At 37.2% G+C, this 15398-nt stretch overlaps 1 protein-coding gene across 2 annotated transcripts in view; it reads left to right on the forward strand.

Annotated features, from left to right (window-relative positions):
• The window catches only part of MEMO1 (mediator of cell motility 1), a 131058-nt gene that overhangs the window by 39352 nt on the left and 76308 nt on the right, over positions 1-15398 (forward strand). The window lies entirely within an intron of this gene.

Genomic DNA, 15398 nt, shown 5'->3' on the forward strand with positions numbered 1-15398 from the left:
TTCTGTAATTCCCTTGCTTTTTCTATCATCCAACAGTTGTTGGCAATTTGATCTCTGGTTCCTCTGCCTTTTCTAAACCCAGTTTGTACATCTGGAAGTTCTTGGTTCATATACTGCTGAAGCGTAGCTTGAAGGATTTTAAGTATAACCTTACTATCATATGAAATGAGTGCAGTTGTATGGTAGCTTGAACATTCTTTGGCATTGGAAAGAAAACTGACCTTTTCCAGTCCTGTGGCCACTGCTGAATTTTCCAAATTTTCTGACACATTGAACGCAACACTTTAACAGCTATTCAGGCTTTTAAATCGCTCAGCTGGAATTCCATCACCTCCACTAGCTTTGTTTGTAATCATGCTTCCTAAGGCCCACTTGACTTCACACTCCAGGATGTCTGGCTGTAGATGAGTGACCACACCATTTCATTAAGATGGTAACGATGACCCTATATTTGAGACAGCAGAAGAGACACAGATGTAAAGAACAGACTTTTGGACTCTGTGGGAGAAGGCGAGGGTGGGATGATTTGAGAGAATAGCATTGAAATATGTATATTATCACATGTGAAACAGATTGCCAGTCCAGGTTCGATGCATGAGACAGGGTGCTCAGGGCTGGTGCACTGGGATGACCCTGAGGGATGGGATGGGGAGGGAGGTGAGGGGGGTTCAGGATGGGAACACACGTACACCCATGGCTGATTCATGTCAATGTATGGCAAAAACCACTACAATATTGTAATTAGCCTCCAATTAAAATAATATTAAAAAAAGACCTTTTCTGTATAGTTCTTCTGTGTATTCTGGCCACCTCTTCTTAATCTCTTATGCTTCTGTTAGGTCCTTACTGTTCCTGTCCTTTATCATGCCCATTTTGCATGAAATCCACTTGATATCTCCGGTACACTATAAGCTCTGGTTTTTCCTGTACTCCTCCTTTTTTAATCTTTAAAAAAATTCCTTTATTTATTTGGCTCTTCCAGGTCTTAGTTGGGGCATGTGGGGATCAGCTCCTAGACTAAGGATGGAACCCAGGTCCCCTGCTTTGGGAGTGCAGAGTCTGTCGGTCACTGGAGCACCAGGGAACTCCCTGGTTTTTCCTGTCCTCCTTGTTTGCAGTTCTTTTCTTGTCTCTTTTTCAAGTGAACATCAAGTGTATCTAAAGTAAATGAAATCAATCCTTTGTCTGTTGCTTCGTTTGCTATTATTTTCTCCCAATCTGAGGGCTGTCTTTTCACCTTACTTATAGTTTCCTTTGTTGTGCTAAAGCTTTTAAGTTTCATTAGATCCCATTTGTTTATTTTTGCTTTTATTTCCAATATTCTGGGAGGTGGGTCATAGAGGATCCTCCTGTGATTTATGTCGGAGAGTGTTTTGCCTATGTTCTCCTCTAGGGGTTTTATAGTTTCTGGTCTTATATTTAGATTTTTAATCCATTTTGAGTTTATTTTTGTGTTTGGTGTTAGAAAGTGTTCTAGTTTCATTCTTTTACAAGTGGCTGATTCATGTCAATGTATGACAAAAACCACCACAATATTGTAAAGTAATTAGCCTACAACTAATAAAAATAAATGAAAAAAAAAGTAAATGAAAACAGTATACTTTTGTTGCATTTGTTACCTTGTTCATGGTGTTTACTTAACAGATTTTTTTTTTAAAAGCCTTTTTTATTTGTTTCTTTTGACTGCATGGGATATTTGTTGCTTTGCTTGGGCTTTCTCCAGTTGCAGTAAGCAGGGGCTCCTTTTGGTGTGGGCTTCTGATTGTGGTGGCTTCTCGTCACAGAGCACAGGCTCTAGGCACGCGAGGCTCTAGGCATGCGCGGGCTTCAGTAGTTGTGACTCCCAGGCTCAGTAGTTGTGGCTTGCAGGCATGATTTACGTGAGCTTCGTACTTGTGGCACAAGGGCTTAGTTGCTCTGTGGCATGTGAAATCCTCCCGGACCAAGGATCAAACCCATGTCTCCTACATTGGCAGGCAGATTTTGGTCTGGTCCTTTTCTTAACTTTCTGAATGACAGTTACTAAAGTTCACATTCAGAAGATTTACTTTTAGTCTGAAGTATTTTATCCAGAATAACTTCGGTTGTTATATTCCTATTTATTGTCATTATTGAATATTAATCACAAATGTTTTAAACTATTTTATGTGTCATTAGGGTAGATTTTAAACATGTTGATGCTTGTATGCTCCTGGAGCACGCAGGATTGTGTGGTCAGCATTAACAGATGTTTAAACGTTGCTTTTATGTTCTTAGATGAAAGCTATGCTACCTATATTAAATGTTAGTAATTTTAATTATCACTCCTTTTTAATATAAAATGTTGGCTTGAATTTCTATAGAACTAGCTACAGGACTGTAAACCTGTAATACATGTTTAAATGTGAATATGTAGAAAAAAATCTTAGAACTGTTTATCTTCCAAAAATTTTTGCTATTTTGGATAATATTCCGAAAGCATACTCAAATGTTGACTTTCCCATGACATTAATAGATGGCTTTGTTTATTGAGACGTATAAAAATATGATTGCTATTGCCTATAGGTTAAAGTGGGTAAATTGATGTATTTGAAGTGTTGGAGACTTCAAATTAGGAGACCTAGGAGTGATGAAAAAGAAGGGAATGATAGTTGCTTTCAGATCTTCTTGGAATGTTTTCATTTGATGACTCCATTTCTTGTAATTCATCTTGTCTGTAACTACTTGTATATGCAGGTTTTACTCCCAAGCACTGGAAACTAATTGTTCTGAGATTACTGATTTCTCAGAGTCACCAAATATGTTGCTTGGCATTTTTTGGTTCTCATCTTGCTTGTTCATTACAGACTATTGGATCAGATTCTGCTAATCTTCCTGAAGATTTGCTTTCTGTGTACTTTATTTCCCTCTAGTCTTGTGTTGATCTCCTTGCCCACCTTTGGTGGGTCAGCTGTGTAATCATACCTCTGTCTTAAGACTCAGTTTTTTAACGTTTGTGTTGTCAGCATTGATATGTACACGTTCATACTTCACCACTGTAATGATATGACTCCAAAATCTGTTCCTGTCCTTTTTTTCTGCAGTTAAGACTCTTATTCTTTACCAGTTGATGTTTTTATCTGTTGCCTTATTGTCTCCAAAAACTCAGTGTGTCTGAGTCAAAGTCTTCATCTTGGAACAAACTTCATGGTCTTAATTCTGTCACTGGTAGTGGTACTGTCGTTCATCTACCTCTCAAGTTTAGTCATGATCGATTCTTTCACTCACCCTTTCCAATTTATTTAGGCACAAAGGTCTGTATTCTAATTTTTCTGACAAAATTTGGGAAATGTTGGTTTATAGAATTGACTGGTTGAGTAGTTATCTGTATGTCTTTCAAATTGGCTAAGTGTAGAGCGGTTTGAAAGAGCGTTTTTTATTTCTTTAATAGAGTTTTTGTAGTGGCTATAATTTAAAAGAAAGTGCCAGGGACATTATCTAAGGCCTCTTAAAGGAGCTAATGCCTGAGCATGGCTGTGAGGCTCTCAGAACTTTTCTGGTTTGATCTTCTGGGAATGGGAGAGGTTCCACTTTGGTTTAAACCAGGTATTCTTCAATATGGGCAGCTTTTAGATTAGCAGGTTTGTTTCATGAAAACAGTTCAAGTGATATGGAAAGTGTTTGGCAGAGTGGATGCACACGTGTACCTTAACTTTCTTGCTCAACCATGTCCATTCGTTTCCAAACTTAGTTTTAACCTAAATCATCAGTCTCAGAACTCCTTAGAAAGCCTTTTATTTTGATGGCTTTTCTGACCAATTATCTTTTTCTTTTCTTTTAATCTGATACGTGGCATGCCCATCTCTGTTCACATTAGGCATGACTTACTGAGATTCTTTTTGTTTGCATCTTATGGTTGCAAAATAAACAGTCTTTAGATTGATGAGCTGGCACATGCAGTACCAACAATTGTGAAAAAAGGAAAGAGGCCTCAAACATGTCACAGCAAAAGTACAAAAACAAAAATTGTGGTAGATTATCATTAATTACTTCAAAAAAGTAATGATGACCAAAAAAAAGTAATAATGACTTATCTAGATTGTCTGGTACATGATTGCTGAAGAAGTCAGAGTGGACAATAACTCAAGTACCTGATAGACAAAAAAAAAAAAAAGAAAGAAAAAACAAACTGTTGAAGGTGTTGCATTTTCAGGGAGAAAAATTATAAAAACAAAGATACTAAAAATCAACTGTACTTCAATAAAAAACTGAAAAAATACTACTAAAGTGCTTAATGTTCTCTTTTCTGGACCATTCTTTTCTAGATTGTTTCTCTATTCTTTGATTCTATCTACCAGAAATTTGATAATAGATATCAAGCCTAGGAAGATTTCCCTGGTGGCTCAGTGGTAAAGAATCCACTTGCCAGTGCAGGAGACACAGGTTTGATCCCTGGGTCAGAAGATCCCCTGGAGAAGGAAATGGCAACCCACTCTAGTATTCTTGCCTGGGAAATCCCATGGACAGAGGCACCTGGCAGACTACAATCCGTGGGGTCACAAAAGATTCAAATATGATCTAGCGACTAAACAGCAACAATCAAACCTAGGGAAGTAAAGTAAAAGCGGGAAATCCCTTCTTGGTAACAGGGAAGTATTGTCAGATTGGTCCACATATATGTATCCCAACCCTCTGATACATATTTTATTGGTCAAATAGCAGTTCTCAATAATTTGGGTTTATTTATTTTAACCTGGATTAGTGATGTAGATATTGTTTTAGGTTTAACAATGATTTGTTTGGTTTAGTGTTTATAAGCTTTTTTTCTATGTCATTTTCATTTGGAATATGAAAACAGATCCGAGAACGTGGTGTATCTCACTGTCTGTCTGCGTCATCTTTGATCTGTTTCATCAGTGTCTTACACTGATAGTTTTCTGAGGACAGGTGTTTTGCCTCCTTAAGAATGTTTATTCCTAGGTATTTTATTCTCTTCGTTGCAATGGTAAATAAATGGGATTATTTCCTTAATTTCTCTTTCTGATCTTTCATTGCTAGTCTACAGGAATGGAAAAGATTTCTGTGCATTAATTTTGTATCCTGCAACTTTACCAAATTCACTGATTAGCACTAGTAGTTTTCTAGTGGCATCTTTAAGAGTTTCTTGGCGTGAATATCATGTCATCTGCAGACGGTGACAGTTTTAGTTTCTCTTTTCCATTTTGGATTCCTTTTATTTCTTTTTTTCCCTTGATTGGCATGGCTAGGACTTCCAAACTATGTTGAATAATAGTGATGAGAGTGGGCATCCTTGTCTTATTCCTAACCTTAGAGCAAATGCTTTTAGTTTTTCACCACTGAGAATGATGTTTGCTGTGGATTCTGTATATGGTACTTATTGTATTGGGGTAGGTTCATCAGAGAAAGTATCTGCATAAAACTCACAGAAATATTCTTCACTCAGAATTTTGTGATTCATCAGTTTCGAAAATTTTACAATAATAAACTTGCGTTTATAGTGTAGAAAAGGTTGGAACCAAAACCTAAGGGAATGAACAGAATGTGAATAATAATAACAATCACAAGTTGTATAATGAACTTTTGGTCAGTTTTAAGCTCTAATAGCTTGGCATGGTGATGTTAATTGTATCAATCTCTAAAAATATATTGATAACATCTCTAGTCAATAACATTTGGGTAACAAAAGATGTATTAATGTGTCTCTGGTCAAGAATATGTTAATATGGAGTGTCATATTGATTGATTTGTGTATATTGAAGAATCCTTGTGTTCCTGTGATAAATTCCTCTTGATCATGGTATATGATCCTTTTTAATATGTTCTGGAATTCTATTTGTTTATATTTTGTTGAGAATTTTTCTGTGTTCATCAGTGATATTGGTCTGTGATTTTCTTTTTTTGTGATATCTTTTTCTGCTTTTGGTATTAGGGTAATGGTAGCCTTGTCCAATGAGTTTGGGAGTGTTCCTTCCTCTGCAATTTGTTTTAGAAGAGTTTGAGATGGATGGTGTTATTAGTTTTTCTCTAAATGTTTGATAGAATTTACCTGTGAAGCCATCTAGTCCAGGACTTTTGTTTATTGGAAGATTTAAAAATTTGTTTTATTTCTTTGTTTTATTTTTGACTGTGCTGGATCTTTGTTGCTGCAAATGGTCTTTCCGTAGTTTTGGCGAGCAGGGCCACTCTTCATTGTGGTGCAAGGCCTCACTGAGGAGGCACAGGCTCTCCGCATGTGTGCTTGCGCACGCGTAGTAGTTGCAGCGTGCAGGCTCGGGAGCTCACGGGCTTCACTAGTTGTAGTGTTTGGGCTCAGTAGTTGTGGTGTATGGGTTTCATTTTTCCGAAGAATGTGGGATCTTCCTGGACTAGGGATTAAACCTGTATCCCTTGTGTTGGCAGATGGATTCTTAACCACTGAACCACCAAGGAAGTCCCTCTAGGTATTTTTTGATTTCCTCTTTGATTTCTTCCGTGATCTCTTGGGTATTTAGTAGCATGTTGTTCAGCCTGCTCGTTTTTGTGTTCTTACAGTTTTTTTTTCCCCTATAATTTCCAATCTCATAGAATTGTGATTGGAAGAGGTATTTAATACTGTTTCAGTTTTCTCAAATTTACCAAGGCTTGCTTTGTGACTGAAGATGTGATCTCCTGAAGAATGTTCCATGTGCACTTGAGAAGAAAGTATATTCTGCAGCTTTCAAATGGAATGTCCTATATATATTAATTATGTTTATCTGGTCTAATGTGTCACTTAAAGCTTATATTTTCTGATTAATTTTCTGTCTGGATGATCTGTCCTTTGGTATAAATGAGGGTGTTAAAGTTCCCCACTATTACTGTGTTACTGTTGATTTCCTCTTTTTGACTGTTAGCATTTGCCTTATGTATTGAAGTGCTCCTATGTTGGGTGCATAAATGTTTATAATTGTTACACCTTCTCCTTAGATTGATCCCTTGATCATTATGTAGTGTCCTTCCTTGCCTCTTGTATTACTAATGGTCTTTAAAGTTTGTTTTGTCTGATTTGAGTGTTGCTACTCCAGTTTTCTTTTGACTTCCATTTGCATGGAATATCTTTTTTCCACCTACTCACGTTTAGTCTGTGTATGTCCCTAAATCTGAAGTGGGTGTCTTGTAGACATCATATAATGGGTCTTGTTTTTGTATCCATTCAACCAGTCTGTGTTTTTTGTTTGAAGTATTTAATCCATTCACATTTAAGATAATTACCTATATGTATATTCTTATTACCATTTTCTTAATTGTTTTGGGTTTGTTTTTATAGGTCTTTTTTCTTCTCTTGTGTTTCCCACCCAGAGAAGTTGCTTTAGCATTTGCTGTAAAGTTGGCTTGGTGGCACTAAATTATTTTAACTTTTGTGTATCTGTAAAGTTTTTAGTTTCTTCATTGAATCTGAATGTTATCCTTGCTGGGTAGAATAATCTTGATTGTAAGTTTTTCCCTTTCATCACTTTAAATATATCTTGCCAGTTCTTTCTGGCCTGATATCCTTTCCCATATTAAGAAAGTTTTCCCACCTATAATCTCTTCAAATATTTCCTCAGACTCTCTTTTTCTTCTGGAACCTGTATAATTCAAAGATTGGTGCATTTAATGTTATCCCAGGGGTCTCTGAGACTGTCCTCATTTCTTTTCATTGTTTTTTTCTTTACTCTGCTCTTTGGCAGTTATTTCCACCATCCTGTCTTCCAGCTTAATTATTCGTTCTCCTGCCTCAGTTATTCTGCGTTGATTCCTTCTAGTGTATTTTTCATTTTGGCTAGTGTTTTCACCACCATTTGTTTGTTCTTTATTCTTCTAGGTCCTTGTAAACATTTCTTGTATTTTCTCAATCTGTGCCTCCATTCTATTTCTGAGTTTATGGATCATCTTTGTTAATATTACTCTGAATTCTTTTTCAGGTAGATTGCCTAGTTCCTCTTCATTTATTTGTTCTTATAGGTTTTTAGCTTGCTCCTTCATTGGTAACATATTTCTCTGTCATCTCATTTTGGTTGGTGGGTGGGGCTGTGTTCCTGTCTTATTGATTGCTTGGCCTGAGGTGTCTAGCACTGGAGTTTGGAAGCAGTTGGTAGAACTGGGTCTTGGTGCTGAGATGTGGACCTTTGGAAGAGCTCACAGGGATTCAGATTTCTTAGGGTTGAAGTACTCTGTAAGTTCAGCAGCTTGGACTTGGTGCTCCTACCACAGGGGCTTGGACTGTAAAGGAGGCTGAGCACCAAAGAACAGATGCTTTTGAACTGTGGTGTTGGAGAAGACTCTTGAGAAACCCTTGGACAGCAAGGAGATCAAACCTGTCAATCCTAAAGGAAATCAGTTCTGAATATTCATTGGGAGGACTGATGCTGAAGCTAAAGCTCAGATACTTTGACCTACCTGATGCAAAGAGCCAACTCATTAGAAAGGCCCTGATGCTGGGAAAGATTGATGGTAGGAGGAGAAGGGGACGACAGAAGACAAGATGGTTGGATGGCATCACTGACTCAATGGACATGAGTTTGAGCAAGCCCTGGGAGATGGTGAAGGACAGGAAGCCTGGTGTGCTGCAGTCCATGGGGTGGCAGAGTCGGACATGACTGAGTGTGCAGTAACCACCACCACCAGAGGGGCTTAGGCTCAAGCCCTGACTGTTAGGAGATGAGAACTTCTTGTCTTCCTGTTTTGTTATCTTGACCATTGGTATCAGAAACTTATTTTGAGCAGTTACCTGAAAATTGTTTCCTTATGTGGAAAGTCGTATCCTATTTCTGATTCTTTCCACTCAGACAGACTTGTTTTATTTTCCCATAAATTGTGTGTTTGCATTTGGTATCAAATTATCCAGATTGGGTAGTAGCAACTGGTTGGTTGTAACCCAAAGAAACATTTAAAAAAAATGTTAGTTGCAGTTGGGAGAAAATAACAAGTCCTGGTTAGATATGCATCAAAGAAGTATTGTGGACTCAACTTTAAGCATTTGTACCACTTTAGCTTCTTGCTTTTTATGATTCTGATTCATGTTTCCTAATTAGAGTACTGACCCTGGTGTTAGAGGGTAAATGTGGTGTATCTTCTTAGGGCCTCCATTTAAATCACAGGTATGAGCATGGGAGTTTGAAATTACTATGTATATTGTATTATCATTTGGTTTATTACATTCACATAAATTTTTGGACTAAGAAGATGTAAAAGAGTTTGTTTATCATCCAGTTTCTATGAATCTTGAGTTTATTTTCCTTTGTCATGAGGGTTGTTTGACTGGAAAAGCTGGTGAGGCATTGATTGAAGTGCAAGGTTAGAAACACTATTAAAAATAAACTTATGCATATTTTAAGGAATAGTGGATCACTTATGGGTTCAAGTAGTTTAGAGACAAAAATTCATGCATTTTTATATTGCTAATTTATAGATTATGTGATTTATTTATGTAATGAAAACAGTTTATAACCAGAGTCTGTTATGTTAGCTGTTCATTCATATACTCATTCATATAGCATGTTCTTGTGCACACGAATGCCTTTGTGGCGGTGGCCCCCACATTTTAGTGTGTATCACAGTTACCTGAGAGTTTGTTAAAAGCTTGTTAGAAGCTGTAGGTACCATCCCCAGAGATGGTGGTGACATAGTGATCTCTTTTTTAAAATAAACACATTGATATTCTGGAATTATTTTTACTAAAAGGTTAAAAAAACCCCATTATTTAAAAAGATTTAATGGTAGGAGAATATGAAAGTATTTATGATTGTGAGTGACTTAAAGCTTTAGCATAATACAACATAATAGGCCAGAGAAGGCAATGGCACCCCACTCCAGTACTCTTGCCTGTAAAATCCCATGGACGGAGGAGCCTGGTGGGCTGCAGTCCATGGGGTCGCGAAGAGTCGGACACGACTGAGTGACTTAGCAGCAGCAGCAGCAACATAATAGGCTTGGTTTTGAATTTGACCTGTCTCCTGTAAAGGCCAGTAGATGGTAGCTGTTTGCTAAACTTCAGTAATGGATAACTTGTGACTGGTATAATGGATAACTTGGACACAATAAAGGGTAAAAATGGTGGAGGCCTAGTATATGCTGAAGAGATCAAGAAGAGATAGAATGAATACATGGAAGAATTGTGTAAAAAAGATCTTAATGAACTGGATTACTATGATAGTGTGGTTAGTCACTCAGAGCTAGACATTCTGGAGTGCGAAGTCAGGTGGGCCTTAAGAAGCACTGCTAAAAAAAGAAAAAAAAAGCACTGCTGTTAATAGAGCTAGTGGGTGTGATGAAATTCCAGCAGAACTACTCAAATCCCTAAAGATGATGCCATCGAGGTTTTGCATTCATTATGTCAGCAAGTCTGGAAGACTCAGGAGTGGCCACAGAACTGGAAAAGGTCAATCCTTATCCCAATTCCCAAGAAGGGTAGTTACAAAGAATGTGCTAACTATTGGACAGTTGCACTCATCTCCCACGCTAGTAAATCTTGCATGCTAGGCTATTCATCATTACGTGAACCAAGAGCTTCCAGATGTCCAAATGGGTTTAAAGAAGGAAGAACAACTAGAGATCAAATTGCCAACATTCACTGGGTTAAAGAGAAAGCAAGGGAATTTCAGAAAAACATCTATCTCTGTTTCATCAACTGCGCTAAAGCCTTTGACTGTGTGGATCATGACAAACTGTGGAAAGCTCTTAGAGAGATGGGAATACCAGACCATCTTACCTGTCTTCTGAGAAGCCTGTATGCGGGTCAAGAAACAACAGTTAGCACCCTGTGTGGAACAACTGATTGGTTCAAGATCAAGAAAGGAGTATGACAGGGCTGTCTGCTCTGAGAAGCCTGTATGCGGGTCAAGAAACAACAGTTAGCACCCTGTGTGGAACAACTGATTGGTTCAAGATCAAGAAAGGAGTATGACAGGGCTGTCTGCTGTCACCCTGTTTGTTTAACCTATATGCTGAGCACATCATTAGAAATGCTGGGCTGAATGAATTACAAGCCAGAATCAAGATAGGCAGGAGAAACATCAACAATCTAAGATATGCGGATGATACCACTCTTAACTGCTGAAAGCAGAAGAGCTGAAGAGCCTCTTGATGAGGGTGAAGGAGGAGAGTGAAAGAGCTGACTTAAGACTAAGTATTAAAAAAACTAAGATCATGTCATCCAGCCCTGTTACTGGATGGCAAATGGAAGGGGAAAAGGTGGAAGTAGTGACAGATTTCCTCTTCTTGGACTCTAAAATCTCTCTGGATGGTGACTGCAGCCTTGAAAACAGAAGATGATTACTTCTTGGCAGGAAAGCAATGACAAACCTAGACAGTATTTTTTTTTTTTTTTAAGAAGTTGAATATTTTATTATTAAATTGTTTATTCTCCTGCAAGGCTGTTGCTTCACTGTATAAAAATAGCACCAGCAAACACAGTATATTGCAAAATTAAGACAGTAATATTCTTCACTGGACACTATACAACTAACAAACTTCTCCACTGGCTGTTATTTCTAGTGGGAAGATCATTTTGACCCAAATCCAAGGATAGCTGTAAGCAAGTTACAATGCAAACCTAGACAGTGTTTTGAAAAGCAGAGACATTACTTTGCTGACCAAGGTCCATATAGTCAAGGGTATGGTCTTCCCAGTAGTCCCGTACGGTTGTGAGAGCTGGACCGTAAAGAAGGCGGAGCACAGAAGAATTGATGCCTGTGGTGCTGGAGAAGATTCCTGAAAGTCCCTTGGACAGCAAGGAGATCAAACCAGTCAATCTTAAGGGAGAATCAACCCTGAATATTTACTGGAACGACTGATGCTGAAGCTGAAGCTGCAGTATTTTGGTCATCTGATGTGCACAGACAAATAATTGGAAAATTCCCTGATGCTGGGAAAGATCAAGGGCAGAAGGAGAAGAGGGCGTCAGAGGTTGAGATGGCTGGACGGCATCACCGATGCAATGAACATGAACTTGGGCAAACTTTGGGAGATGGTGAGGGACAGGGAGGCCTGGCATGCTGCAGTCCATGGGGTTGCAAAGAGTCGGACTCAACTGGTTGACTGAACAGCAGCAATGACTGTAAAGGCCAGTAGATAGTAATTGTTTGCTAAACCTTAAGTATTCCTGCCAGTCACAAGTTATCCGTTATTAACAATCATGTTGCTATTCCGTGGTCTAAGTAGAAAATACACATCTTAAGAGTCAGTATATATACATTTTAGTCATTTTAATTGCTTTGAAGAAATAGAATGATTTATTTGAAATGCCAAATAAAATTGAGGTCAGGCATTAAGTTTTAATTTTTATCAGATGAGAGAAATGAGGTGAGGGTATGGTAAAACAGGTGTTGTTCATGCATGGTGCATAATTATGAAGGGATGCAATTTTGGATAACATTTTTAATACATGTTTTGAAATCTTAAAAAGATTCACATTGATTTACATAGTAATTCCATTCTGAGACTCTTCAAAGGAGATAATTTAAAATATGAAAATAGAGATATGTGTTACAGAATTTTTTATAACTGCACAAAAACTTGGGAAAAAATCTAAACATATTAGAGTAATATTTAAGGAAACCAGTGATCCATTTACTTATTTAACTATAAAATGTTCAAGTGTCTGTAATATAGGAAAATACTTATGTACTGTTATTTAAACAGAAGCAGTTTACAGAATTTTCTATCATTTTAAAGACTAGCAAGAAAGTTGGAAAATATTAATTTTGGTGTTTTTTATAATTATAGGATTATTGTTTTACCCTTGTCTTTATGTGTTCCCCATATTTTTTTTTTTATAATGAAGAAATAGCAGACATAAATCAAGATGTTGATGTTTAACAAGAGTTGAGGTGAGATACTGTAACCAGGCACTCTCAAGGAATTCAGTGGCAACATTTGATAGGGATAGGAAATTTGTTTATAAATAGATTCAGAATAGTGATTCCAAGTTAAGAGACTCTTAAAGGAATCAGTGCTGAACCCATTATTCAGATTATGGTTTTGTAAATCACCTCAAGAGAGGAGTACACTGTGATCCTTCAAATTTTGAATCCCTTTTAGGTATGAAATCCCACAGAATTGGTATTAACTATATGAAAATTTTTGAAAGACTGTATGAGTGGGCAGGAATGTGATTGGCTAGATGTGAGTTGGATGGTATGCACTGAAGATTGTTCACTGGATAGTTATTTGCCCTGATGAATTGTATTCTGAACTACAGAATTTAGCAAAAATTATAAACAAATTCTTATGTTTGTAATTTTAGTGGGTAATAAAGAATCCAAGATATTTGAATTTGGTCTGACCCTTTGAGGTTTGTATAAAGGAGAGGACTGTTTCTGTGTTTATGGTTTGCTATAGTACTGCTCTGGATGGGCTTGGGGTCAGATTCCCTGAGACAGTTCTTGTGTTCCCAAGGGCATGTTATTTTCTGTGTGAGGAGTCTTGTCATAGATACATAAAAACAAATAGCACCCCTTGAGATGTATCTAAAAATAAGATACTTAGTTTTGTAAAAAGTATAGCAATAAATTCTAAGTATATGATCATGGTAAGACAACAGTAAGGAGGGAAAGGATTTGGGGAGAACTGCTGAAATGTTACTTTTTAAATTAAATGAGATGATTATATTCAGTAAGCCTTTTGAGAAACAGTTTTGGTTACAGTGAGAAGCATTCCCAGATGCTAGTCTTAGATGATTTTTTTCACTGTTCTTCATTGAAATAAAAATACCAGAACATTGTGGAGAGTGTGGTTTTCATAGTGCTACTATATTTCACTGATTTAAAGATGTAGATTTCCCCAGATTTTAATATTTCTGAAAGTGAAATATGTTTTGCAGTCAGTGGCATCTTTAAATCATTGTCAGTTGTGAAATGGTTATCACTGCCTACGTATACCCAAACTCAATAATTAATCCTGTTGGTATGACTAGATAATGCAACCCATTGGTGTTTCAGGTAACATATCTTTTAAGGAAGAGATGAACATGCCTGTGTTGTCTTCCGAAACCTGTTAGTTGCACTTTCTGGTGATACCTTTTGGTTTGGTAACATCAGGAAAGGTGTAGCATCACAACTTGAACAATGTGTTTCAGTTGATTGAAGAAGAATTCTGAGGCAGTAGAGGAGCATTTTAAAAAGAAATATCACATCACTGCTTCCTTAAATGGTACAGAGGATGATGTTATGGAAAAACAGGATCATTGATGACTGAGTTAAAAAGAAATTTAGAAATCAGATTGTGAATGTGAAAAAAATTTTAAGAATATTTTGAATTCATTTGCTTTTGTTTTTACATAAACACGAGTGCTATGAAAATTCATATTTAAATTTAAGAACTTTTTCAATAAGTATAAAAATTCTGAGAAAGGAAACAATTTTATTTTTGACAAGTAGTAAGCTTGAATACGATGTACATCACCAGCTGTCTGCTAAGAGATTGCAAAGACCTAAAGAACACTTATCCTTTTATATAGTTAAGCAGATAAAATCCATTACATGCATATTTTTAGGATAAATAATAAGTAGTGCTCAAGAAAGAGGACTTGACAGCAACTATTTGTCACACATAGTTCATTCTAAATTCGCTTGGTAATCAGGGTGACCATAATGTATTAGCTAATTGCTTTATCCAAAGGGAAAATAAACTTATGTATTTTTATGATAGAAAGTAATTTAGCAACTTGGGGTTAGGTGACCCTCTGAAGTTAGACTCCCATCCTCCTTGATGATCACATTTCAGAGAGATGGCTACTGAGTCCTTGAGAAAGATGGTCCTGAGTTGCTGGTTAGAGGCTTGTTTAGCGTTTTCTTTTTTCTTAATTAAAAAAGTTTAAATTTGCATGCAGTTTATAATGTTCTCATAGACAAGGGGACAAGTTAGGGCGGGAGAAAAGGATAGTTGGGAGAGCAGAGTCTTTGAATAAGGAAGACAAATTGGGACCCAGTGCAGAAGTAGTTTGTTTTTCTTTTGTTAGGAGCAGGAAAAGAGGAAGAGGAAGTAGTTCTCTTCTGAGTTTAGGGTGACTAACATTCAGGTTTGCCTGGGACTTAGAGAGTTCCCAGGACACCAGACTTCCAGTGCTAAAACTGGCGAAGTCCTGAGCAAACCGGGATGGTTGGGTATTCTGCTGCTGCTTGTTTTTCCTTAACAAAGTGAAAATGTTGATCATCTGCTGGGAATGGGGAGGAGATGACAGTTTAAGATAAAAGGAGAAGCTATATGAAGTAATTCTTTATCTTAAAGATGGAGGAGCAAATTCACTAGGTTATTGTGGTATAATTTCTGAGCTTTGTCTCCTAAGGGTCTACTGAAATTTATGAATATAATTTCAAAGTTCTTATGGTTGTATTTCTTTGCAGTCTTATTCAGCTATTCAGGTGGAGGTGCCATGTTAGGTGGAATGCTGGTTTTAATTATGATTTGACTATGGTGGAGGA

Source organism: Muntiacus reevesi, chromosome 3 (assembly GCF_963930625.1).
Source record: "Muntiacus reevesi chromosome 3, mMunRee1.1, whole genome shotgun sequence".
Taxonomy (NCBI): Eukaryota; Metazoa; Chordata; class Mammalia; order Artiodactyla; family Cervidae; genus Muntiacus; species Muntiacus reevesi.